The sequence below is a fragment of the Rattus norvegicus genome, chromosome 9, assembly GCF_036323735.1.
Source record: "Rattus norvegicus strain BN/NHsdMcwi chromosome 9, GRCr8, whole genome shotgun sequence".
Classification (NCBI taxonomy): Eukaryota; Metazoa; Chordata; class Mammalia; order Rodentia; family Muridae; genus Rattus; species Rattus norvegicus.
In genome coordinates this window covers 110,967,114-110,993,808 of record NC_086027.1, presented here as the reverse complement: position 1 = coordinate 110,993,808, position 26,695 = coordinate 110,967,114, and the positions used below count along the sequence as shown (strand labels likewise).

Genomic DNA, 26,695 nt, shown 5'->3' with positions numbered 1-26,695 from the left:
AAAGTGGAAAGCCCCAGAAGGACAGGAGGGTAGTTTCGTCCCATATGTTCTTCCTTTACCTGTCAACTTATGGGGAAGAGATATTTTGGCTGAGTTAGGGCTTAAACTTATGAATGAGAATTCCCTACCAGCACAGAGAATGATAAGGGATATGGGGTATGTCCCAGGAAAAGGCATTGGTAAGCATCACCAAGGAACTACAGAGCCAATTCAACCCACTGCAAAACCCGATCGTCACGATCTGGGTTTTTCTTAGGGGCCATTGAGGGGGCTATGCCCATACCGTGGATAACAGAGGAAGCTGTATGGGTTCCTCAATGGCCTCTCTCCTCTGAAAAGCTGGAGGCCGCTCACCAATTAGTAAAGGAACAGTTGCAATTAGGACATTTGGAACCTTCAAGCTCACCCTGGAATACTCCAATATTTGTTATAAAAAAGAAGTCAGGAAAATGGAGACTATTGCATGATCTTAGAGCAATTAATACACAAATGAAATTGTATGGATCAGTCCAACGCGGTCTTCCGCTTCTTTCTGCCTTGCCAAAGCAATGGGAGGTTATTATAATAGATATTAAGGATTGCTTTTTCTCTATTCCTTTACATCCTAAGGATAAAGAGAGGTTTGCCTTTACTCTGCCTGCAATAAATCATGTGGAGCCTGATGAGCGCTATCAATGGAAAGTCTTGCCCCAGGGGATGGCAAACAGCCCCACTATATGTCAGTTATATGTACAACAGGCCCTGACTCCTGTCAGAGGGCAATATCCATCACTAACGATTCTTCATTACATGGATGATATACTCCTTTGTGGATCCAAACCTCAAGAGCTTGAGATAGCATATGCTGACTTAATTAAACATTTCCAACAGTTTGGGCTAACTATAGCTACTGAAAAGGTTCAGAGATCGCTGATGGGCAAGTTTTTAGGAGCTGTTGTACATCCAGAAGTTATTACTCCACAAAAAATTGAAATCAGGCGAGATCACCTACAAACCTTAAATGATTTTCAAAAACTTTTGGGAGATATTAATTGGCTACGGCCATTCCTGAAAATATCTACTGCTGAGTTAAAACCTTTGTTTGATATATTGGAAGGGGATCCGCAATTAACATCCCCGCGATCCCTGTCTATGGAGGCTGTAGAGGCCCTCCGAAAGGTGGAGAAGACTCTTTCTGAGGCTCAATTAGTAAGGATACAACCTGATGAACCTTTTGAGCTATGTGTTTTGCAAACTGCTAAATTACCCACTGCGGTGTTATGGCAGAATGGCCCCTTACTTTGGATTCACCCACAAGCCTCTCCGGCTAAAACCATAGAGTGGTACCCCTCAGCGGTGGCAAGATTGGCTATGAGAGGACTAAAAGTAGCTGTAACTCATTTTGGTAAACATCCAATAAAAATTGTTATACCCTATACTGCAGAACAGCTCCAAGTGCTGGCTGCTACAAATGATGACTGGGCAATACTTGTGTGCATCTTTTCAGGGGTGTTTGATAATCACTACCCCAGGCACCCCATTTTGACCTTTGCAAAATGTCATCCCCTTGTGTTTCCCCGGGTTACCAGCATGGAACCCCTTCAGGCAGGGGATATTGTTTATACGGATGGATCGAAAACTGGTTTGGGTACTTACGTGCATGACGGTAAAGTGGTAACTAAGCAATTTACCCCTAATTCCCCTCAATTAGTTGAGTGTCAGATTGTATTGGAAGTGCTCCGAGTGTTCCCTAGTCCATTAAATATTGTTTCAGATTCCTCCTATGTGGTTAATTCAGTTAAATCTTTAGAAGTTGCGGGAATGATTAGAACCACTAGTACAGTGGCTTCTATATTTCTGGAGATCCAGCAGGAGTTACTATCTCGGCATTCCCCTTTTTTCATCACCCATATAAGGGCTCATTCAGGGTTGCCTGGCCCAATGTCTCATGGGAATAACCTGGCCGATTTGGCTACTAGAGCCACTACGTTTGCTGTGCTGACTCCTGTGGAAGCTGCCACCCAGTTCCATTCCTTATTTCATGTTACTGCTGAGACCTTACGCAGACGTTTTCCTATATCTAGAGCAGAGGCCAGAAAAATAGTGCTTCGCTGCGGTAATTGCAGTGCGTTTATTACCACCCCACATGTGGGCATTAATCCCCGTGGCCTTCGACCCCTGCAGGTTTGGCAGATGGATGTTACCCATGTCCCCGCCTTTGGAAAATTAAAGTATGTGCATGTTTCCATCGATACATGCTCCGGGGTCATAGTTGCTTCTCCCTTGTCTGGGGAAAAGGCCTCTCATGTCATTGCCCACTGTCTTGAGGCTTGGAGTGCTTGGGGTCTTCCTAGGCTGCTCAAGACCGACAATGGCCCTGCTTATACTTCAGAAAAGTTTAAACATTTCTGCAATCAGATGGGTGTTGCACACCTGACAGGACTTCCTTATAATCCTCAAGGCCAAGGAATCATTGAACGTGCCCATCGCACATTAAAGGCTTATTTAAATAAACAAAAAGGGGGAATTGGTGAGGTGCCGCCAACCCCCAAGGTTGCCATCTCCACTGCACTTCTTACTTTAAATTTCTTAAATTTAGACGCCCATGACTATTCGGCGGCAGAACGCCATGGGCAGTGGCCTATTCCACCCAAGGATCAGGTGAAGTGGAAGGATGTACTCACTGGAGAATGGAAAGGCCCGGATCCTATTCTAATACGATCCAGGGGAGCGATTTGTGTTTTTCCGCAGAATCAAGAAAATCCAATTTGGGTACCTGAGCGTTTGACTCGAAAATTGCCTTCTGCTCTTCCTGAAGATGAGACTACGAACCCTACTATTACTACTGGGAATGGTAATACAGGTTAATTCGCTCACCCTGTGGGCTATTGCCAGATCCTGGCCAGTACCCATGCCAGTTCATAGCAATTCTACTGTTTTGAGAATAAGACTGGCAAGCATAATCTCTGGCCTTGGTTTCAATGGGTGCTGTCCAATGAGCAAGGGGCATATACATCCCTGACCCCCTTTGCTAGGTTGATGGGTGAGAACTTCGTGCTGTATAATGTTTCAGCTACCAGAAAAAATGATACCAGGTTGACCAATATAATAACCTCTTGGCAAATAATACTGCCACTAGTACTTCAGTATGTGTTAGATCACCTTTTTTCTTTCTGATAAGCACTAATGTCAGCAGTGGTGTTTTAAATTGTAATAGCTCTGATGTAGTCTGCTATTTAGCTGAATGCTGGGATGGCACTAATGACACCGCAGTGATGGTTAAGATTCCCTCCTTTGTGCCAATCCCAGTGGAGGCAAACCCAGATAGCTTTCATATTCTTAATTTGCAGAGAGCCAAAAGAGATTTTGGAATTACGGCAGCCATAATTTCAGCCATTGTGCTGTCTGCTGCCGCAGCTACCACAGCTGAAATCGCTATGACCAATCAAATACAGACGGCTAAGACTGTCAATCAGATTGTATAAAGAACTGCACTGGCGCTAGAGATACAAGAAGAATTTAATACCCATTTGCCATCTGGCCTTCTATTAGCCAATCAAAGGATAGATTTAGTTCAAGAACAAATTGAAGCACTGTATCATATGACACAGCTGTCTTGTGTTTCCTCCCTTAGAGGTTTATGCATTGTTCTTTTGCAAGCTAACTTTTCTCAGCATTTTCAACAGAGCAAAGAAATCTCGAATTACCTGAAAGGAAACTGGTCCATGAAAGCAGAGCAACTATCAAGACAATTGCTGATGCAGATAGCTGTCCTCAACAGCACTAGTCTGGACCCCATCACAGTTGAAGACTTTACCTCATGGATTACCAATGCTTTCTCCCTTGTTAAGGAGTGGGCGGGCATGTTTGTCCTGGGGAGCTATTGTCCTCCTGGGTTGCGGAGTAGGTCTCTGGCTTATTGGCTGTTTAAAAAAGAGAACATGCCAGACACAAAGTGGTTGTTTACCAGGCTATGACCACCATTAAAAAGGGTACTTCTCCCAACATATGGCTGGCCTCTTTGAAAGATCAAGAGTTCGCCCTAGATCATTTTTGTCACAGTCATGTGGAGTCATTGTATCCAGGGACGGGCAACTTTCCTCGAACTCGGACCAACCTAAGACACGGGGCCCGGTGGCGATAGGGTAACTCTATGACGGGTAAGGCCGAGTTTGGATGAGAACGACCTAAGACAGGAGCAATGACAAGATTGACGTGACACCCAGATCTAGACCAGTCATTTTATTAAACAAAAAAGGGGGAGATGTAGAGAGCGGCGCGGCGAAACAAAGATGGCGCCGACATCCAGCCTTGTCTGGATATAAACGACTTACTGCGCATGTGCAGGCTTGTCCCCTTGCTAGGGCTCCCTCTAGTGGTGAACAGCGGTACTGCACATGTGCGGTTTATTCACCAGGTGTTAGTTGACCGTTAATATGCTAATGAGGTGATTCATTCTCCGCCAATCCCTGGAGGACAAGTAGTGGGGTGATCCAAGCCCCACCAATCCCTGAGAGATAATTAGCATACTGCTGTCTATATAAGCCGAGCGATTTTGCTGCTCGGGGTCCCTGTTCAAGAGAGCTGTAACACTAAGAAGAGCTGTAACACTGAGAAGAGCTGTAACACTAAGAAGAGCTGTAACACAGTAAAGGCTTGCTAGCAGAAGAATCCTGTTGCCGCGCGTCGTTCTTGCTGGCGGGACATTGGGCGCGCGACACCCAGGAAAATCATGAGCAACCTAATGTGGAAGCTGCTTCCTCTGTGATGTCTATCCCATAGTAACCACCACTTAGGCTACAACAGCCGCCTTCTTCAGACCAGGGCTATGTGTGCAGCCATCTGTAACAGCACATTACAGTGTATCTGAACTATTCATTCTGTCTACATACTCCATTAGACTGAGTGCTATCTGAGACAAGAATGCCATAGGCTTTTCATTTGTATACCACTGTGGCTTAGGTTATTACAGAGGATAAAAATCCCTACAATTTAGGAGCTAGAGCACTAGCTCAGAAGTTAAGAGCACACCCACTTTTACAGAGGACCCCAGCTAAATTCCTAGCACTCAACAGCTGATTTACAATCACATGTCACTCCAGCTCCAGGGGACCAGACACCTATGTCCTTCACAGACATCTGCACTTAAGAACAAAATCCCCAGAGCTCCTAGGGACTAAACCACCAAAGAGCACACATGGAGGGACCCATGACTCCAGCTGCATATGTAGCAGAGGATGGCCTTATCTGGCATCAATGGGAGGGGAAGCCCTTGGCCCTGTGGAAGCTTGTTGCCCCAGTGTAGGAGAATGCTAGAGGGGTGAGGTGGGAGTGGGTGGGTGGGTCGGGGAGCTCCCTCATAGAAGCCAGGAGTAGGGGGTATGGGATAGGGGACTTGTGAAGGGGAAACCAGGAAGAGGGACAACATTTGAAATATAAATAAATAAAATAATCGATAAAACAAAAGTTCACATATAAATATATACATAATTTAAATTTTCTAAAGAAAAAAATTATATAATTTAGTGGCTATCAATTACTAACCAGACTGTAACAGGATAATATACAAAAATGTATGTATGTTGTTGCCAACATAATTTTTAAAAAAATCCAGATCTCACGTAGCCCAGACTGATGTTAAGCCTATGTATAGCTCCTGCCTGTGCTGAGAACTCTGTTAACAAAGGCATGTAGCCGGCTCAACGAATGCAGCGCTGGGGTCCAGCCCAGCCTTCAAGCATGGTAGGTAAGCAAGCCTCCAACTGAGCTGTATCTCTAACCCCAATGTTATCTCTTTATAAGAAGCAAGTTTTTTTTTTTTTTTTGGGGGGGGGGTTCTTTTTTTTTTCGGAGCTGGGGACGGAACCCAGGGCCTTGAGCTTCCTAGGTAAGCGCTCTACCACTGAGCTAAATCCCCAGCCCCAAGAAGCAAGTTTTTAAAAAGTGAAACTAATATAAGTCTTACTGAACTGCTTGCTATTTGGATTTATTGAACCTATTTATTCGAATCTATCTTATTTAATGGTCTTCAATTTGAGACTGTGTTTTCCCATAAACATGACTAAATATTTTTTAAAGAATCATAAAAACTTTGTTTTCTATAATTAGAAGTTAAATTCTCATAGCCTATATCCATATATACAAATTTCATAAACAGGATTAAAAATATCAAATGGCAGGGGCTGGGGATTTAGCTCAGTGGTAGAGCGCCTACCTAGGAAGTGCAAGGCCCGGGGTTCGGTCCCCAGCTCCGAAAAAAAGAACCAAAAAAAAAAAAAAAAATCAAATGGCAAAATATAAAATAGATAACTAGTTTCTTTGCAGGATGACCAAATTCCTATGGTATTTATTATCTTATGAATATACAGATATACACAAGTATCTATTCTAAAATGCATCCTGCTTCTCAATTTTTGGCTTTGTATTTGTCAACTTTTGCATTCTGCAAATGCAAAGATAGAAATATTGGTTCTTCTGGCATTATTACACTGTAATAATCCTAGCACTTGGAGTTGGAGAAAAGAGAATAAGAAGTTCCTCAACTACGGAGCACGTTTGAGACCAACCTGGGGTACATAAGATACTGTCTCCAAGGAGGAGCATAGGGAGCTCTGGCTGTCTTGGAACCCACTACACAGGTTAGCTTGGCCTTGAATTCAGAGATCCACCTGCCTCTGAGTCCTGCGAGCTGGGATTAAAGGTGTGTGATTTACCTGATGAATAGCAGATTTTTGATAGCATAAAGAAACTTTAATCTAGAGTGATTAAATTCTCTCTCAAACTAGAAAACCTTATTTTAACACCAACATTTTATTGGGGAAGTATTTTGTTTCCTTTATCTAAAATTCTTACAGAGATTCAATCAAGTTTGTCATTGGAGGTTGGCAAATACACTAATGAAACCGTGTAATCACACTATGGGCAGTGAGATAGTTCAGGGTAACATCCTCTGACTTTACACGCATACGATAAATGCACACATATTTACATATGACATATAAGGTAAAAACATGAGAAAACTTTCATTCTGCCTCTGATGAACTAGAAGAAAAACTGGTAGCACTTGAATTCAGTACAATCATTACCTTGTAAGATTTATCCAAATCACTTTACAACTCACGGTGCACTGTCAGAATGTCTGTACACTGATAAGGAATAGGAAACAATTAAATGGCTAAAACACAAAATGAATGGTCTCAGTGTTTCTCCCTTCTACGTGCTCCTAGCAGTGAGACTGAGACGAAGCTTGCTCACCGAGCGAGCAAGCAATAGCCACGGTTACAAATGAACACAAAATGAGGTCACCTTTCAGAAGCACTCCAATAGGCAGGATCGGTCTTAACTACAAACACGGTGTCTGTCATTCTGCCAGTCATACTACCAATGACTAGGCCATGCCATGGACACAATACTGTGCCTTACACATCTGCTAAGCTGTCTATGTTTGAAAATGTTGTTTCTAGCTCATTGTAAAGGGAAAGTTACATTTAAGTGAAACAGCTCTGGCCTGGCCAGCCCATTCGAGCATCATTAGTGGATGACAATCTCCCCTGGGAAGTCTAAATAAATATATCTGATCTAAATTTAAGTGTCATATTATTGTGTCAAGAAATCTACATGATATGTCTGCCATTGAGAACAGCAGAATGATTAGCAGAGAACTTCAAAGGAATTGACATAATTCAGTGGGCACTTATTCAGTAACCACAAGATAATTGTTAGGACCATGAAGGTAAATAAAATCTGCAATACAGCCTTGAAACAATTTACAAGGAGGTAAAACAAGTTCACAGACAATGACAATCTAACTGATTGTCACTCAGCAAACCTATATTGAGTACCTACTTGTCACATATATTTCTTATTGACAAAAACACCAAGATATATAAGATTACAGGCAGAGCAAGCCAGTAAGCAACACCCTCCATGACCTCTGTATCAGTTTCTGCCTCCAAAGTTCCTGCCCTGCTTGAGTTCCTGTCCTGACTTCCTTCAATGATGAACAGTGCTGTGGAAGTGTAGGCCAAATAAACACTCCCCTTTCCTCCCCTCCCCCCTCAAATAAATAAATAACTAAGATAGCAAGCTTACATCTTAAGTTCACAACCTACTAAGACATGAGACGCACAGCTTTGCAATGGAATCCCAGGGTTTCTGTGTAGATGTTTACACTTTTGAATTAAGGTAGAAGTGTGAGGCCTTGACTGAAGGGGAGGGAGATAGATGTGCCGACCAGGTTAACAAGTTAGTCTTCTGATAAAAGACTACATTACCTGGAAGAGCCAAGAATGGAAGGAAGTTTTCTGAAGAGTAGTAGCACACGGTGGGCTTTCTGAGGCCGGTCCTCTGCAGGTGGGAACCTGCCATGGCCTCCTCATTCCACCCCAGCACATGTGCCCTCCTGGGCTGCCACTCTGCTGGCACAGCCTCTGCTGGCACAGCCTCGGCCAGGCAGAGACTGACTCTGGAAGCTACTCTGGCTCTTCTCTGAAAAAGTAGAAATCTGCTTGGCCTTAAGTTGTATTTACACTTGTAAATAATTTATCATGTTGAGGTAAAGAGTATCTTGATAGCTATATATCTAGAATTAAGAGCACATGAGAAACAACGAAATGTCTCTTGATTCAAATGTTTAAGACTCCTTTACTCCAGGATCAGTTAACTTTATCTCTAATTGGGCACCTCAGCTAAGAGCTGTCACTGCCTAGCAAAGATCACTTCTTGTTCTGTTCAGTAACTCAGACACTGGTTCATTCATTAATTCATCAAATAAGTGTTTATTAAATGTGGACAATATGTAAACAACGTGTTTATTAAATGTGCAGGTACTCAGCTTACTGAGTACTGAATTACTGAATCCACGATAAAGAGTTTGGGGGTGGCCTGGGGCTCACTCTGTGGTACTGCTGTAGCCTAGTTAAGTACAAGGTTGGGTTTGATGCTCACTCAGGGAGATGAAGGAAATAACTTGTTACAACCTCAGCATCCAATCAGAGATGTGAAAATGGAAGACAGGTAGCCTAGAACAGCAAAAAAGGAAAACACTCCACAGACTTCTTAAATCTTGCTCAAACTCCTTGTTCTTAATCAAAACATGTATCTCCCGTCTGAAAAGCACTCCTCCAGAGCGAGCAATGTGGTTCTGACACTACAATGCTTACTCAACATGCACAAAGCCCCAAGTTCAATCCCCAGTGTTCCATGAACCTGACGCTGTGCTGCACACCTGTAACCCTAGCGCCTGGGAGGCAGAGGCAGGAGGATCAGGAGTTAAAGTCGGCCTTGACTAAACAGCAAATTCAAAGCCAACCAAGAATACCTGGGACCCTGTCAAAAAGCCAAATTAAGTAAAAGTATGATACTGTTTAAAAGTCATCTACAGGGGCTGGGGATTTAGCTCAGTGGTAGAGCGCTTACCTAGGAAGCGCAAGGCCCTGGGTTCAGTCCCCAGCCCCGAAAAAAAGAACCAAAAAAAAAAGTCATCTACAAATGCCTCCCAAAAGGTAAGCTAATCATCCTTAAGGAAAATCAATAGAATCTGTGTGACCTCAAAGAGACTAAAGAGGGATTGTCTGTAAGTGACAGCTCCAGCAGGAAAAGGCCCATAACGCTTGTCTAACTCACCATGCTCTGGCTGTACCTCTCGACGTGTATATATGAAATTCACATTTAATCTACTGTCACCTCAAAGGGTGTGACTCGCAGACATGTGCTTAAGCTGTCACTGCTCTATGACACTCAGTTTCTACAGACAGATCAGTAACAGAAGCTCTAACCAGCAGTTAGAAGGCAGAGAATGAACAGTGAAGGGAAACGCAGAGCAGGCTTTTAATTTAATTTCCAAGGCTAATCCCATAAATCAAATACAAACCTGCTGGCTTTCCTTTCTTAATACAACCAAATGAAAAATGTAACCCAGCTAATATATATTTAAATTTTGAATGCTATTTTCAAAAGAAAAAATACTTGGACTCTTTCCTCAGCTACAACCTTAGAGAATTAGAAGCAAAAACCAAACTGAAGTTCAAGATACATAACATTCTTAGAAAGCAGATAATTCCCAAAAGAGACATTAAGTAAATTTGTGTTTTCAAACCCTTACGTGAAAAACCAGACCAACAACACAGAAACAAACAAGGAAACAGGGAACAGGTTAACAGAAGAGAACAAAGAAACAAGGAAACAGGGAACTAATTAACAGAAGAGAACAAAGAAACAGGGAACTAGCTAACAGAAGGGAACAAGGAAACAGGGAACAGGTTAACAGAAGAGAACAAAGAACCAGAAGAATCAATGGAAGGCAGGAAACCTGCCTGGATCCTAGATTAATGAAATGCCAAGCAAAGTTCTCAAGAATAACCAGAGGCCGGAATACGGACTGTCACACAACTCTGCTTGGATAAGCACATCCCTCAAGATGTCCTATACTGGTCCCACTTGCGGAGGCTGGACCACCAGAGAAGTTCTGTAGACCACTGTCTTCTAGATCTGACATAGCCATGGCTCTGATGAACTCACAGCAGCTACGACTGCCTACATAAGACCTGTACAAGATGAGGCCAGTCAACAACCCACAGAGGAAGCAAAGGCACTTGTGAGGCAGTTAATGGTTCCAGGAGAGAGAGCACCATTTTCTTCAATAGTATATCTAAAGTTGCCAAAACTCCAGAAGATGAATCCTAACACATGCAAGCGAGACTACAGAAACGCAGCAGGCACAGAAGCAGACATGAAGGTGGGAGTGGACTTATGAAAGGGATCAGCAGGGGTGAGAGGAGTATGACAGAGCACATAGAAATGACCAACACACAAAATCCATGTAAGGAACTGTGAATACGTTTTAATGCATTTTAAATATATTCTAAATAATTGTATTTTAAATAAATTATTATAAACAATACATTTTTAAAAAACTTGAGAGGGGGCTGGAGAGTTGGCTCAATCATTAAGAGCACTTGTTGTTCTTGCAAAGGACCAGGGTTTGATTCCCAGAATCCACATGGAGGCTCGCCACATCCTTAGGCACCAAGCATGCGTGTGGGGGACAGATGTACGTGCAGACAAAGCACTCAAACACACAAAATAAAATAAATCTAAAAAAATAAAAAAAAATGAGAGGAAGTGTGAGATTTTAATCATTTTGTATGAAAACATAATTAAATTTGCTTGGTTTGATAAACACATAATGAGAGTGTGTTGAGTGTATACTATAGAATACTATTCAGCCAAAAAGAAAAATGAAATCATGCACTTTCTACAATACTGAGGTAACCCAGGTCCAGAAGGACCGATGTCACAGGTCGCCTCCCATCTGAGGCTTCAGGCTCCAATTTTTCAGCTGTGAGTACATATCCTGAAATAACTGCAGAAGCCAGGAAAGTAACCCGGGGCCACTGCTGGGCTGAGGGCGGGGCAGCAACAGAGAAGGGAACAGCAGTATACAAAGTAATCTGTGGGTGAAAATAGGAAAGAGGGGGACTGAAAACAAAAGCAGAAGACAGTAAAATAACACTAAGGAGGATTTTAAAAGTCCTAAGGAAACATACTATCAGCGATCCACCTAAATGAAACCTGCAATCAATCAATAAATAAATAAATAAATTATATATATGTATATATATATATGTATGTATGTATGTGTGTGTGTGTGTGTGTAAGTTTGTATAAAAATACATAGATAGTTCAAACAAAATTTTGGCACCCGGGCTGACAATGCTCCCCAAATGCCAAAGGCCATCTAACAAAAAAATGTGTAACAGGCATGAGAAGTTCTTTTTAGAGTTTGGTCAGGACTCACTGGGACTCCTAAAACACTGCAGGCCATTGCCACTGTCCTCGCTTGCCCCAGGGAAGTAGAAGACAAGTTCCTATTGCTGAAGACATCGTGCGTTTCAAACATGGAGCCCACACTGGAACTGGCCTGAAAGCCTTCTCCAAGGTCTAGTTTTCATGGTACTGGAAAGGCATCATAAATGCTTCCTAGGAGGAAAAGAGCCAACCCTTCTACCCAGCTCCCAAGTGTAGGAACCACAACAACAACCAGTATGGCATACTAACTCTCAGAGTGAGTAGTGTCTCGAATTCCTTGGTGATAGCCTACAGCTCTCCAATTGGATTTAGAATCAACTCGACAAGAGGGAAGTCTGGCCAACTACCCAGGGCTGGTGAAGTCATGGAAGTTAGCCTACAGCTGTCACTGTACTCAAGGAGCACAATCCCTAACTACAGTCTAAATGTGTGCCCTTATTTACACACACATGTAAGTGCAGTCCTTGTGCCTTGGCAAGGAAACTTCTTTGTAACAGATGAAGATCATTACAGAACACCACAAGTCAAGACGCAGAGCTGTCGAGCACAGTCCCAGCAGATACCTCTACAAAACATTCCCACACCTAAGGCTCAGGGGACAGAAAGACTGTATGACCAAAGGATCGGGAAGTTTGCTCTGAGAATGGCCTCCTACTTATATTAGAGCTGCACCCATAAACTCTCACCAACCCACAAAGTCCCACCAAGGTGACTGCCAAAGCCGACAACAGACATGGCAAAGTGGATTGGAGAAAACCCACAAGGCCTTAACCCTAGACAAGGAACTACAGGCAACTACAGAATGAGGGGACCAAAGAAACAGTCTTCCCCAGGGAGGAGCATGCCCATTGGCTACCCTCTGCCAAATGGTTAGCTTCGAAAACATACATATAAGTAACATTATACGGACTATGTAGGTTGTATATATGCATTTAACTGTACACACACACACACACACACACACACACACACACACACGTCTAACAATAGTCAATTAAATAAGAGACCATGAATTTGAAAGAGAGCAAAGACAGGTTTAGAGGGAGAAAACAAAATAGGAAAATGATATAATCTCAAAAAAATAAGTATAAATAAATAAATTTCCTTGGCTTTCAAACAAACCAAAAGTCTATATTGGCATTTAACCTCCAAGGTGGTACAGGGAAAGAAGAGGGCTCCCCTCACACAGACAAGCCTAATGCTCATTAAAAAGAGGTTTCACAAGAATACCCTTGGTATTCAGAGCCTGCCCCACATGTGGCCCATACATATACAGCCATCCAATTAGACAAGATGGATGATGCAAAGAAGTGCAGACCGACAGGAGCCGGATGTAGATCTCTCCTGAGAGACACAGCCAGAATACAACAAATACAGAGGCGAATGCCAGCAGCAAACCACTGAACTGAGAATAGGACCCCTGTTGAAGAAATCAGAGAAAGAACTGGAAGAGCTCGAAGGGGCTCGAGACCCCTTATGAACAACAATGCCAAGCAACCAGAGCTTCCAGGGACTAAGCCACTACCTAAAGACTATACATGGACTGACCCTGGACTCTGACCCCATAGGTAGCAATGAATATCCTAGTAAGAGCACCAGTGGAAGGGGAAGCCCTGGGTCCTGCTAAGACTGAGCCCCCAGTGAACGTGATTGTTGGGGGGAGGGCGGTAATGGGGAGAGGATGAGGAGGGGAACACCCATAAAGAAGGGGAGGGGGAGGGATTAGGGGGATGTTTGCACGGAAACCGGGAAAGGGAATAACACTCGAAATGTAAATAAGAAATACTCAAGTTAATAAAAAAAAATAAAAAAAAGAGGTTTCAGTCTCCCCCATTTCCATCTCTTCTGCAATGTGAAGACATTCAAATGCTATCATATATGAGGAACAGGCCTTTGCCAGCCATCAAACCTCCAAGCATACCTTGATACAGTTATTTACAAACCTCCAGAGATCTGATTAACATGTTTCTTTTGTTTATAAATTACCTATTACAAAGTGTTATATTGTAGCATCACAAATGAGTTAAGACTTAACATACCACTTACTTAATGTTAGCTTTTTATGTATGACCTCAAGATTGTGATTATATGAGAAAAATATCTTTATTTGCAGGATCTGCATGCTAAAATTTTAATTATGATGCTTTTTTTCTTTTTCTCTTTTGTTCTGTCTTGTTTTAAAAGACAGGGTTTCATTGTGAAGCCCTGGCTGTCCTGGAACTCACTCTATGAACTAGGCTGGCCTCAAACCCAGAGATCTGCCTGCCTCTGTGTTCTGAGGGCTGGGATCAAAGGCATGAGCCACCAACACCTAGCTTTTTAGTTACGATGTCTCAATATGATTTCAAACTACGTAAGACATAAAAAGAGGCAAAAGTCGGAGTGAGTCTAGATGACAACAATGTGCCCATGCTCCCTGTCCCTAGGCTTCCGTGTCTGTGAGCCTGACACACTGCTGAATGAAGCACCAGAGCAGAAGCCAGGACAGAGACCCCAGTGAGACTGAGGCTGGAGGAACAGACCCAGACCGGCCTCAATCCTGGACCAGCGCAAGAACCTGGGCAGCTCACAGAATTGCTTTTGGCTCCCTCTGATGGAGAGGAAGTAGAAGTGAGTGAGGGCCAAAGGCACAAGGCAGCTCCTAAAGCCCAACTTCAGCCATAATCTCTCAGCTTACAACTCAGACAATAACCACGAGGCCAGAGAGGACTCAAGGGTTAGGACAGGTGGCTACGCTTGCAGAGGACCTGAGTTTGCCACATGCTGGGCAGCTCACAGCCAACACCAACACACACACACACACACACACACACACACACACACACACACACACAGAGACAGAGAGGGAGTGGGAGCGGGAGATCCTTTTGTCTTTTGACCTTAAAAATAAATTTTAAGATAACCACATGAAAATAGAAAAATGTATAGGCCAATAGGACAAAAAACAAGACTTATGACATCTAACCAAATATATCTCACACAGAGAACAATCAGTAAGTATTAACTCTTCTATTTTAACAGAGCAACTCCTTCAGAAGAGGGCTGGAGGGTTGGCTCCGCAGTTAAGAGTACCAGCTGCTTTCTCAGAGGATGGGGTGGCTCACAACCATGTGCGACTCCAGTCCGAGACATCCTCTCCTAACCCTGTGGGCAGCAGGCATGTAGGTGGTGCACATGCATGCACGTACGCAGGCAAACATGCACACAAAGAAAATAAAATTTTCTAAAATTTTAAGCCTTCAGAAAGAAAACAAAGGAAGATGAGGCTATCAAAAATTTTAGAAGAAATAAGTAACAGAGTAGACTTATTTTTAAAAACTACTAAATTTCAGTTTCACCTCAAGAGTCAGTTCTTAGAGGCTGAGTATAAAACTGCTCAGATGAGAAGACCCAGGGCTGATTCCTGCATCCATGTGACACCCCACAGCTCTCTGGAGGTCCAGCCTCAAGGGGTCTCATGCCTCCTGCTAGCCTCTTCAGGCACTGCACATATGTGGTATACAGACATATACACAGGCAAATACCTACACACATAAAATTTAAAAAAGTCTAACTGCTCTGATGAAATCAAACAACCAAATTTATAACAAATGAACCTCCCATGAGTCTATACAAGCTATACACACTCAAATAAATTTTAGAGAGAGTGTGTGTGCACGCATGTGCCCATGTGCACAATCCTGGAAAATCTTCAAACTAAAATATTTTTAAAATTACCATGAGGACATTGAGGAATATCCTGGAAAGATTTCCTACTCGTGAAGAATATGCTCTCTCTTTTTAGAAGAGAGCAAGATAGAGATAGTTAACGGCATAAAGACTAGTTATTTTCACTTCTAGAATGTCCCTAGAGTCATATGAAATTAAACCTGTAATTAAGTGTCCCACAGGGTTTTAGAGGCTCTTGCAGAAGTTGGTGGCTCATCTTTAGGTGACAACATCTGGCTATTGGGCTGAGGGTGGGCTAGCTCAGGCTAAGAGGCTACCAGCCATAAGGACAGCACCTCAGGGGATCTGAAGTGGGTTTTCCTTCTCTTTCTCTTTTCTTGTCCTCCAGCGGGATTCACAGGCCTTTGAGCGTCTTGGGTGTAAAAGGGAAGAAGATACATTCATGAGTGAACATCTGTCTGCTTGAATGTACATGTCTGTTAAATACTGGCATCACGACGCAGAACACGGCGCAAGAATGACCATAGGATTAGTTATTACACAAAAAAGGATGCAACAGAAATCTAGACATAACAGATAAGCTAGAATACAGGTTTTATGGTTTTGGTTCTTGGTTCTTGGTTTTGTCTGTATGTATGTATGTCTGTCTGTCTGTCTGTCTGTCTGTCTGTCTGTCTGAGACAGGTTCTCACTATGAAGCCCCAGCTGGCCTGGAAAATTATATAGACCTAGCTGGCTTCAAACTCACAGAGATCCACCCTTCTCTGCCTCCTAAGTGTGGATTAAAAGTGTGTACCACCATGTCAGACATACTTTATTATATACTAGTTAATGCTTCACTAAGGCTTTTCCCCAACAATGAGTTTTATATGCCTTGTAATTATTAAGAATTTAATTTCACATCACTTCAGATTCTTTCTGGAAACAGAGATACAGAAACCAGAACAAAGACAAAGAAAGAGCTTCTCAAGAAGAAAAGCACTTTAAGTTTGGTGCTGAGAATTTGAAAATGTAAGACTGATGGGCACATAAGTTTAAGAAGTAATATGGGGACTGGGATTCTGCCAATCAAAAGTATTAGCTGAAAAACCTACTCAGATCACAAGTACCATACATAAAATGTATTAATCTAAATAACAAATTAGACATAAAATGATAGTAGCCTTCCAAAGTATAATAATCTAAGGTAAAGGGCACTAAATGTTAACACAGAACATTATAAGTTCAGAGGCCAAACCAATAAGCAGCAGGTCTTAGTAGTTTACTAAAAAGAAGAAAGGAGTCCTGCCTTCCTGCCAGCTTTGCTGGCCATGTCTTAGCCACCATAGCAAGTCCTTGGTGAGGAATTAGACATCAAGGATGAGGAAGGCCCTGAGAAAGGGTGCAGTAAAGTCTCACAGAAGTGACCAGAGGTCTAGCCAAAAGCACTGAGCTGTATGAAGAAATGCAGAGTCAGAGCCACTCACTGGAGAGGAGAGAAAATCACGTATGAGTGAAGGGCAGCAAAGCTATTACTAGAAAGTGACTGCCACGGGTCTTCGCCTTCACCAGGTAGGAATGCCACCCTGACCTAACTGGCCTGCCCACAGTGGTCTTCCTCCTCTCCACAGCTGCCCCAATGCCTGCTCTTTTCTCCCCCACCAGCTCCCCCAGTTTTGAAGAGCCTACTCTTGTTTTTCCTCCACTTTCAAAGCATAAAACTAACTCCAAGCCGTAAGCACAGCAGAAGTAGTGAGGTACAATGCTTATAAAAGACGTGTTCCGGGGTTGGGGATTTAGCTCAGTGGTAGAGCGCTTGCTAGGAAGCACAAGGCCCTGGGTTCGGGCCCCAGCTCTGAAAAAAAGAACCAAAAAAAAAAAAAAATAGACGTGTTCCCTATGGAAGGGCACATGTCAGCAGGCCCCACCCCTGCACAAAGAACTACGTGCAACTAACACCTGCTAAGACTGACTTAGTCTTCCCTAGCAACGACTCCCTAATTGGCTATCCAGTACCAAGCAGTCAGCCTCAGGGCTGTGTGTATACATCTATGCCCAAATGCATGCATGCACATGCACACATGCACGCATGCACGCGCACACACACACACACACACACACACACACACACACTCACTCACACGATCAAAACTAATTAAAGAAAGGAAGACATAGGAGGGGTTGAAGGGATGAAAGGGAAAGAGTATTACATATTAACTACAGAAACTAAGGGGGTAGTCTAAAGAAGTAATTACATATAAAAAGGCTGACAAAGGGTTAAGGAAGATTTTCCCAACAAAAATAGCTTTTCTGTCTCAAATGCTTCAGTTTGCCTAAAATAGAAGAGAGTCCTTGATTAGACTCTCTTCTTTGTTGGTGATGTCCATATACAGTGCCCTGTCAGTCCCCATGAATGGTCCTGGAGCCCTGCAGATGCTATGCACAGAGCAGGGGAGAAGGCACAGTAGGTAACAGCCCATGCTGCACTTGTGCTTGCTGGCTGGGTGGCTGGGGTTCAGAGTGCAAGGACTCCCATCAAGAGTCTGATAAAATGGGAGGCAGAGAGCAGCAGCTTGAGGGTCAGCTAGGCTAGAAGACCCAGCACAGGCTAGCACAGGCTAGCACGAGCAAGAAAACCTCAAACCAAAAGCAAAACACAAAAACCAGCTCCCCAAAGTTGTCCTCTGAAATCCATGGACAGCCCACCACACATGCACATAAAAATAAGCTTAAGTTAAAATAGAAAACTGTGTCACAGTATTGCTTAAAACCTGCTCACATTATCCTAGATACTTTAAACAATCTCTAAGCTAGTACTATTACCTATTATAATATAAATATTATGTGTCAGTTGTACAGTATTTGGGGGGGGGAGGACAAGAACAAATTTGTACATTTATAGTAGAAACAATGTTTTGTACAACATTTTTGAGCAATGATTGATTGAATCTTCAAACTTCTATATGAAGACTGAGGACCACATATATGTAGTTACAATCTTGTGACTTTCTTATCTTCTGCCCCATAGAAATCTATTTCTAACCCTGGCTTCCCAGTTAAAATCCTCTCTCCTCTCTCTTCACACCATAACCCCGTCCCTACTGCTATGTGGTGTGTGTGTCCGTTTGTCCGTCCATCCGTCCATCTGCAGCATAAGTGTGGACTTGGTTCTCTCCTTCCACGTCCACATGGGTTGGGCAAGTGCCTTCACCTGGAGCCTTCTGCTTACCTATTCTGTATTCTGCCACTCCCCTTGACCTTCATAGGAACACAAGGGCATTTCACTCGGCACCATCTGCTTCCCTTCCAGTCAGGAAACTGACCGCTTTTATCAGTCACATTCTCCACGTCTTCCACTCTTCCAAGGATCTACCAATTTCCAAAGATACTTTCATTGCCTCTAAACATTTTACTTCATTTTAGATTGGGCATGCTAATGTGATTGGAAATCTAACCTCTATGTGGTTTAAAATTTCATGTTATCCCCTTCCTCCACAAAAGGGTAACTGAAGGAAGGGTTTCCATCCTAAGACTGTTAAGTCCTCCACACCACACCTGAGACACAGTAGCCACAAAACAAGTATAGCTCAGTGAGTGACAAAGTGAAGTGAGTTACAGTTATTAGTATACAGTGGTGTCAAGGAAGGCTTCTGAATGAATTCTGGTAGGCAGTAAAAGGTATAACTTAAGATGATATTTAAACATTTACACTTCTTTTGTATAATTTAAAACAGCGTATGCTGTACTACAGCACCATAGCATTTATTACTGTACACACTACAGAGAATGGTCAAGGTCAGAAAGTAATTTGGAAGCAGGCACTCTTCTGCCAGCAGGGAGCTTCCCTGAGTGAACTCAGGTCTGCAGACCTGCTGAGGCCCTCTGACCAACTGAGCCATCTCACTGGCTCCCGTTTCAGGTTTCTTTCCTTCCTCAACAGACACACCAGAGACACACAACTAAAGCAAGCTAGCATCGGATGGCAAGCAAGGTATCCTCACTTCCTATGATGTCACACGGAATAACTGTCTTAATTATTAATTCACTCAACATCTACTTGCTGAAAGCTTTTAGTCATGCAAAAAAAAAAAAAATTCCTACTTAAAAATAAAATCCTGGGGCTGGGGATTTAGCTCAGTGGTAGAGCGCTTACCTAGGAAGCGCTAGGCCCTGGGTTCGGTCCCCAGCTCCGAAAAAAAGAACCAAAAAAATAAAAAATAAATAAATAAATAAATAAAATCCTGCCTCCATGGAGATTATACTTTAAAAAGAAAAATCAAAAATATTTGAAACATTTTTTAAAGGGCTAGTTGTGACAGTATGAAGAACACTTAGTAAGACGCCTAAGAACAAAGACCTGAGGAGAAAGTTACACTGAGCTTGAGGAAGAGCATCCCGGTCAAGGCAGAAGTGAGGACAGAATGCCTGTGTAAGGCAAAGCAAGGAGGCCTGTGTGCTGTGACCAAGAAGGAATAAAAATCTTCACAGAGATCATGCATGAAAGAGAGCAGGACCATGAACCAAGTGCTTGTGCTTCACAGGAAGCTGCCTGGTAATGAGCCCCAGCTTTACAGAAGGGTGAGGGGCTACTTTTCAAGAGCAACATACCGCAGCGTCTCACTAGGAGATATACTGAAGAAAAATTATGTTGAACTAGGATGAGGAAGAGGAGGTGTAAAATTTAGTCAGATTTCAGGATTTTGGGAAGCAAGGAGACTACCTTGAATGACCATGTGAGAGACGTTACAGGCAGTGAACTGAGGATAATATCACAGATTGGGGTTTAAGCAAAACCAGGATGGCACTGCCACTTTCAGAGGCAGGAAGTATGGCTTTATAAAAAGACTTCAGGGGGCTGGGGATTTAGCTCAGTGGCAGAGCGCTTGCCTAGCAAGCACAAGGCCCTGGGTTCGGTCCCCAGCTCCGAAAAAAAGAAAAAGAAAAAAAAAAAAAAAGAAAGAAAAAGACTTCAGTCATTTGTCTTGAGTTCTAAAACTACCCTGGCAAATGTAAAACTTTATGCAAGAAACCAAGCAACAAGTCACAGGCCCTTAACATGTAGACTTGAATTGACAGACAGTGGAGGAAACTCAGTATTTCTTTCTCCACTGCGGGGTAAGGAATCAGCAACACTTAGAATGTAAATTGCTGCTGTTGTAAATCAGACTAAGTCTGGTAAGAATGAGAGGCTAGAGCTTCCTCAAGGAGATACTTTTTCTTTTGAGGGGGAGGTTGCAAGGGAGGTGAGTGGGACTGAGGGGCATGATGTGAAATCCACAAAGAATCAATAAAAAGTTAAATAATAAAAACATGAGGATTTGGTAGAGTGGTGTTTTGGTTACTGATCTCTTGCTGTGTAGAGACACCATGAACAAGACAATTTACAACAGGAAACATCTAATCGAGGCTGGCTTACAGTTTCAAAGGGCGAGTCCCTGACCATCATGGCAGAGAACATGACAGAAGAGCAGCACGGCACTGGAGCAGTAGCTGAGAGCTCACAATGCGACCACAAGGAGGCAGAGAGGAAAACGCTGGGAATGGCGTGTGCTTTTAAAACCTCACGCCCACCCCAGCAGCATGCCTTCTCTCACAAGGCCACACCTCCTAATCCTTCCCAAGTAGTTCCCCCAACTGGTGACCAGGCTTTCAGACAAGAACATATAGGGACCATGACCATTCAAACCACCAAATCTGGCAATTAAACTTGAACATCCAGTAGGTTGCTTCAAGAAAGGAGTACACTTCGAGTGAAGCTTCACTAAAAGGGAAACGGCTCAGCTGGCAAAGTGCTTGCCACAAAAGCATGAGGACCAGAGTTTATATCCCCAGCACCTGGAAATTCCAGCACTGGGAAACAGGGACACGGGCATCCCTGGGGCTTCCTGGCCAACCAGTCTAGACAGTGAGCTTCATGTTCAATGAGAAAGTCTGTCTCAAAAACAAAGTAGAAGGGCTCAAGAGATGGCTCATTGGCTAAGGAAAATAGACCCAGGTTCAATTCCCAGAACCCACCTCTAGAGTTAAGGGATCTGACACCTCGATCTTCTGAATGCATCTGCATGCATCTACACATATCCACAAATGGGCATACACATATACATATAATTTAAACAATATCAATCTAAAACAAAGTGGAGAGGGACAGGAAGACAAGTCAGAGGGTAAAAGTACCACACAGCCTGGTGACTTGAGTTCAATCCCAGAAACCCCCATAGAAAGCCAGAGGCAGTGGTACACATCTGTAATCCCAGCACTCCTATGGCAAGGTGGAGGCTCAGACAAGAGAATTAGAATCATCTGGAAGCTTAAGCGATTACTCAGGGCACCAACAGTACCAGCAAATGTGCGCACATTTAAACACTCTAAGAACTAGGGTCCTACAGTTATAAAGTAAACTTTTACACCGATTGAGTGAATGCTTCAAAGTGGGGGTGCTAATAAGAACTTTCATAGCATTTCCATCTCTACCAACTTCAAGATGATGCTTTTAGTTCAAATGAAAGGGATTTACAGCACTCAACCAACAAAAATGACAACCCAAATTAAAAGTAAATACTTTTAAGAATTGAGACTGCTGGGGGCTGGAGAGATGGCTCAGTGGTTAAGAGCACTGACTGCTCTCCCAGAGGTCCTGAGTTCAATTCCTAGCAACCACATGGTGACTCACAACCATCTGTAATGGGATCTGATGCCCTCTTCCAGTATGTCTGAAGACAGCTACAGTGTTCTGACATACATGAAATAAATAATTAAAATGTAATAATAACTGAGACTATTGATCTGATAGGGAAATGGTAAAAACTATAATTCATGTAATTCAGTGTGTAAATATGCACATATAGTTTTAATGAACTTTCCTCATCTGGGCTGATGGTGTCCCCTTCAACAGCCAAAGACCACCTCACAAAAAACAAAACCTCAATGTCAGAAATAAGCCTTCTTTTGCATTGTTGACCAGGGCTGTCCAAGAAACTTCTAAAACATAGAGACACCTCGAAAACAGAGCCCAGAGGCCCCTGAATTGGCCCCATCCCTGAGGTCTAGTTTTATGGTACCAAAAGGCCCTTGCAAGTGATATTCATTCATTCTCTCTCTCTCTCTCTCTCTCTCTCTCTCTCTCTCTCTCTCTCTCTCTGTGTGTGTGTGTGTGTGTGTGTCTGTCTGTCTGTCTGTCTGTCTGTCGTGTCTCTCTTTTTTCTCCCCCACTTCCCAAAGTTGTAAGCAGCCCTTAATTAAATGCTTTCTTTTGTAAGAGTTGTCTTGGTTGTGGTGTCTCTTCATAATAAGAACATGAACTAAGACAGAATCATCCTATCAACACCAGGACAGATAAAAATCAATTCAGAGAACTGAATACAGAAGCTGGGCACTTCTTAACTTCAGGCATTTTTACTTACATTGTCTCATTTCTACATAACTACCATATGAGGTAATTTCATCTTACTCATTTAATAGAGAACTAGGATTTGATGATACTAAGTAATTTGTCTGAGATCCCACAAAAGAGAAACTAGAGCTGCAGCCCAAGTTACACAGCTTCAAACTACACCATTTCTTCTTTTCACTACACTTTCCTAAGCTGGCAAGGAACTCCGTCATTAAAATTTCCAGGCTTTTAATTAATACTTACAGAGGAAAGAGATAATATCAAGTTTATAATGGATGGTAATAACATAGATGGAATATTAGTCATAGTTTTATAACTACAGATGAAGATTTAAGAAATAATTACAAGTTATGCATGACATTACATTTTTTAAAGCTGAATATGTAATAACCTTAAAATGGAAACATTTTTGTTAAAATTTATTTTCTTAAAAAGATACTAAGTGAACTTCAGTTTACCTACATAGTTTCAATTTCAAAAACTCTGTGGGACCCATATATTAGAAAACTTCATACACTAGAAACTAGGAGTGCACTTGTTCTGACAGAATAAGTAGCTATTTTATTCTGATTTCTTTGTTCCAGCTTTAACATGCCCTCTATTCTGTTTTTCCCCAGATGCGGAAGTGGCTAAGTTAGCAGAGCTGAGCTACACCACAACTTAGGTGCAGATACAGACTCACTGGAATGTTCTCCGTAAGACTGTGGTGAGTGATGGAGCACTGGGTGCTTACAGCAAGCTTTAGTTATTTTCCAAAGCATTAACTATAGCAGTTACTGGTGACTTTTGTTCTCTGTATTTTCTCAATTGATTCTGAAGAACTCAACCTAAGTATCTAAATGAAAACGGGAATAAAAGAGGTCAGAAAGAGGGGAGAGGTAGGTAAAGTGGAGCTCTGGTGAAACCCTAAGGGGCAGCTCGGCATCTCCAAGTTAGCTCATGCCACTACCAAGCCCTAAAGCTTCCCTTTCATTGACCCATTCATTCCCTTTCATGTCTCAATGGAACAACAGGTGGACTACAGTAAGGACGCCTAAGGCAATGCAAATCTGTCTTATTCATCTGTAAATTCTGAAACGTATTTCTCAAATATATAAGAAATTAGTACATAAAGATAGGTATAAAATCTTTCTGAAATTGAAAAGGACACAAATATTGATGAAAGGTGTAATACTTTCCTAATAGAAAATACACAATATACAATTATTATGCATGTGAATTAATGTCATTTCCACTTTTATTCCTTTATTAGAAACTGAAGCTCTGCATTAAGATATTCCTTTATTAATACTATGAGACAACAATGAAGATAGCTTTAAGTCCTATTGAAACACTAGTAAACAAAGACCAGGACATGGTTCTAAATTAGTTGGCATTTTTTTAAGTTCACATTTGCAAACTCTTTTTCCACCACAAAACACATTGTTGCAAACAGTATGTATAAGTGATCTAGCTTATTCAGAACCCTTCATGACTACTGGTCACCCATTCACCTTCCCTCCAAAACTCATGCAGCATGGTGCAAACCTACCATCTAGTAACACAAACCCAAGCTTAAACAGGACTTTCCTTTTCTATGGCAAGTTTGTGCACTATCTTTCCTGGAGCTACCAGAATGCAATTCACAAATCTGGGCCTGAGAGACAAAGATACCGTCTTCCAAGTGGCTCACACACAGAACCACAAGGAGTAATGCCGTGTAACTAAGTTTCGATCATTTCAGTTCCTTGTTAATATTTACTACAGAAAAGGAATGTCAAAGATATTGCTGCCACAGAAATAACACGTACAGCTCATTCTGTGTAAATTGAAATTCTACTTGATGCAGCGAAAAAGAGCCGCTGTTCTGAAATGCTCACAGGAAAGCAGGAGTCACACGGCAACTAAGAATGATATCCAAGAATCCTGTCTACAAAAGCCCAGATTCCTTCTCCCACACTAATGACTTCAACCTTTGAAGCTGAGCAGAAGCTGCATTAACAGGACACTACATCATCTTAGCCAGTGTGTATTAATACTGTCAATGCAGAAAAGAAACAGATCCACGCCAAAGGTCTTTTAAGGAAGAGAACCGAAAGTGTTTCCAAGAATGCCTATGTACCGTCTTACAACATCCCCAGGACCTTTGAAAGCCCTCAACTCTGGGGCTATCGGAAAATCTTCTTGGCTGTAAAAGGGACACTCAACCTTTTACATCCTCTGGCACTTCCACGGGCCCCTATAAAGCTTACACGGGCGAGTATACAAATAGTCCCTACACCGCACTATGTATTTTGCAATACTTTTTCTTTAAGCCTGTTCTCATTTCACAGATGGATTGGCAGAGTATTTTTTAGACGTTAACCACTAAAATAGCATTGGCCTTATCTCCAGATTCTTTTACATCAGACTTTTATATACTGTTGTGTGACTTCAGGTTGAAGTTTTCTTCTTAAGGTGCCTGAAAACTCCTGTACAAGAGTAGCATATGTTAGAGCGATAGTGAGACCACGGTAAATATACACAGCTTCTTCGGAAGTCAAAGCATCAAAAGCTTCATTGCTCTTACATCATAAGATTAATGGAAACGAAAGTCTGCCCTAAGAAATTGAGATTGCAATGTTATTCCCAAGAAAATCACAAATGTACAGAGTTCAAATCGACCGCCTCATGGAAACTTAATGGATGGAAGGCGCCCTAGCCCTTACCAAAACTAATTACAATGAACTCCTTTCGGAGAGCTGGTCCTAAGAGGAGTCCAAGGAAGACACAGAAGTGCCTCCAAATACCTCAGACCCCAAAAAAGTCCTTAGGGCAAAAATCGCCTCTGACAAGTCCAGATGCCTCCAGAAGTCTCTGTGGACCAGATTCCTAAAAGGCTGCCCTGAACCAGAGAAGCAATGGGACTTGAAGCTGAAGGCAAGGCGACACAGGGTTAGCGGGTCCTGATGGAAAGGGGCTACGGGAACACCCAGAGCTGGGTGCCCCAAGAGAGGGCGGCGACGGGTGAGGAGACCCGAAGGGGCGTGGGCACCATGGGTGCGCGGCCGAGGAGCTCAAGAAGGAAAGGGGAGCGGGCTCCCAGCGCAGCAGCCCCCAACCCCGCCCCACGCCCCGAAGACCCGCGACGGGGCGGGGCCAGGCGCCCGCCACGGCCGGCACCGCCCCCTCAGCCTCCGGGTCCCGGCGGGTGGGAGGGGCGGACCTGGCGGGCCGGGTGAGCAGCGGGACCCAAGCCCAACCCCGAACGTTCCGAGGCGGGCAGGATGGGGCGAGTGACCCTGCAGCCTCGGGTGGGGACAGAGCTAGCTGAGGGCGGAGGAAGAGCCTCCGCGCAGCCCGCGCCCGCTGGGCCAAAGCCCGGCGCCCCCCTACGGGCGGAGACGGTTGCCCCCGCGCTGCGCTCGCCTTCCGGCCTCCTTCCCACCTCCAGGGGCGTTGCCCCGGGCAACAGTGCCTACGGACGGCGGCGTGAAACGCACCTACCTAGAACCTGACAAGCAGGAGCCCCTCAGACCCGGGAGCCAGTCGCCACCCGGCGTCACGGGGACTGCTTCAGCCAATAGACGCCGCCGTCGCGAGTCCCGACGGCCAATCCCGCTACACTCCGGTCTCCGGGCACCCGGAGAGCTCAGCCAATGAACATGAGCGGAGGGCGGGCGCTGCCGCCGGCCCCAACCCCCCTCTTCTAATACCTCCCAGGAGGCGGGCGCGGCCCATTGGCCCGGACCCGCGAGGGGCGGAGCTTAGCGGGTGGGCGGGGGCTGGAGTTGCGGGCCTGAGGAGGCGTGGGCCGTGGCCGCCTCCCTGCGGGCTGGTCCCGGTTGAAGCCAGCTCTTAGAGGTCTCGTTCCTAGAGGATCACGCTTCTCCGAACTTGGCCGTCGGCCTG

General features: G+C 43.5%; 1 protein-coding gene across 15 annotated transcripts in view; it reads right to left on the bottom strand.

Moving 5' to 3' along the window:
• Fer (FER tyrosine kinase) overlaps window positions 1-26,492 on the bottom strand; it is a 306,999-nt gene extending 280,507 nt beyond the window's left edge. For 13 of the 15 annotated variants that reach the window (XR_005488882.2, XR_010054586.1, XR_005488884.2 and 10 more), the window contains exon 1: window positions 26,291-26,492. The gene's annotated coding sequence lies outside the window, so the exon portion shown is untranslated. Of the gene's footprint in view, window positions 1-18,664; window positions 19,503-26,290 lie in introns of those variants that run through there. The other 2 variants (NM_001395758.1, XM_008767367.4) reach the window with 2 other exon arrangements.
• Between the last annotated feature and the right edge of the window lie 203 nt (window positions 26,493-26,695).